Genomic DNA, 1707 nt, shown 5'->3' with positions numbered 1-1707 from the left:
TGTAGTTAAATATTCTTTAATAATACTTTTCATAAATAAATGATTCTTTGATACCTTTGGGGGCGTTTATTAATTTAATTAAATGTTAAACATTTAGGTGTAATTGGGGACAAATACATCTGTGGCTGTGCATCTGATAAAGCTAACTGAAGTCCAGATCCCACCTTGCACCAGGAGACTTACTTTTCTCTTTCTTATTACCAATGTTTAATATTGATATATAGATTTCTTCATTCTCACTGATGGGTTCCAATTCTTGAAAACTTATGTTTTGGACTTTATTAAGTCTAGGGGTCATATTGTCTGGCTGAGTGTGAAATCGTATTTATCTTGTTTGTAAAAATAACAGAGAGGGAAGGAGAGAGATAGAGAGTTAGAAACATCGATCAGCTGCCTCCTGCACACCCCCTACTGGGTATGTGCCCGCAACCAAGGGACATGCCCTTGGCCGGAATCGAACCTGGTACCCTTCAGTCTGCAGGCCAACGCTCTATCCACTGAGCCACACCGGCCAGGGCTTGAACTGATTTAGAGAAGTTCTCAGTAGCAGGGCCCTTCCCCACATCCTGTTTGCGCTGCTGAACGGGCGTTGACGCCCCAAAATCTGAACCTCAGCCCCGCCTCTGAGGGGCCGCACGGTGGCTTGAAGCTTTGGTCTTGAAATGCAAGGAAGGTGCTAGAAACAGAACCGGCGGGCGTCGCGGCTGGAGAAAATGTCTTCGTGCCTTGGGCTCGGGGTAAGGGGAGCCGGCTGGCTTCTGTTTCCTCTTGCATTTTCTTGTTTGCGGAAGGGCGCCCGGGATTGCTTTCCGCTGACCTGTTTTGAAGATTGGTTTGAGAGAGGAAGGGAGAGAGGGGGAGAGAGAGAGAAACATCCACGATGAGAGAGAATCACGGACCGGCTGCCTCCTGCAGGCCCCACACTGGGGATCGAGCCTGCAACCCGGGCCTGTGCACTTGACCTGGAATGGAACCGTGACTTCCTGGATCATAGATCGATGCTGAGCCACGCCGGCCGGGCTGGGCACCCCTCTGAACCTCAGCCCCGCCTCTGAGGGGCCGCACGGTGGCTTGAAGCTTTGGTCTTGAAATGCAAGGAAGGTGCTAGAAACAGAACCTTCTTCGTCCTGCACGGAACCGGGCACTGCTGCTGGCCACACGTCCATGCTGGAGGCTGCAGCCACGGGCCACTGTTCCTGGCTCCCTGTCCCTTCTCAGGAGCCAGAGTCTGACCCTGACCCCCACCTCTGCCCTCTGTGGCCCCGGCCTGTCTTCCTCGTCAGCTTAGGGCAGCTCTCGGAACTTCCTTTGCGGGAGCCTCTCACCTCCGACCCGGCCCGGGCCTCGAAAGGGATGAGCGAGGAGGCCATGTGCTCAGTTCCCAGAAATGCGTTCAGGCCTCGTCTGCCTGTAGCTCGTTATCAGCGCTTCCTCCTTGGCCCTCACCAGGGGCAGGCGAGTTACTGGCCCCTTGGGTAGGATTGTGCCGGTCATTTCCATGAAAACTGTATTGGTGACGAATGCGTGACTCACATGGACATGGCAGTGAGGTCTATGGGAAGCGGGGGGTGGCGGGGGTGGGGGAGAGAGTTACCAAGGTGTTTATGCGTGACCCTTAGAAATCGAGCCTATCCTGGAAGGACTTGTCATTGGCATCCTTCTGACAGGCATGAAACAGTAAAAGTATGTTTTTTTAAAAACCAGCAT

Source organism: Myotis davidii, unplaced genomic scaffold, assembly GCF_000327345.1.
Source record: "Myotis davidii unplaced genomic scaffold, ASM32734v1 scaffold295, whole genome shotgun sequence".
NCBI classification, from domain to species: Eukaryota; Metazoa; Chordata; class Mammalia; order Chiroptera; family Vespertilionidae; genus Myotis; species Myotis davidii.
The sequence above is the reverse complement of the archived record's forward strand: the minus strand, read 5'-3'. Positions refer to the sequence as shown.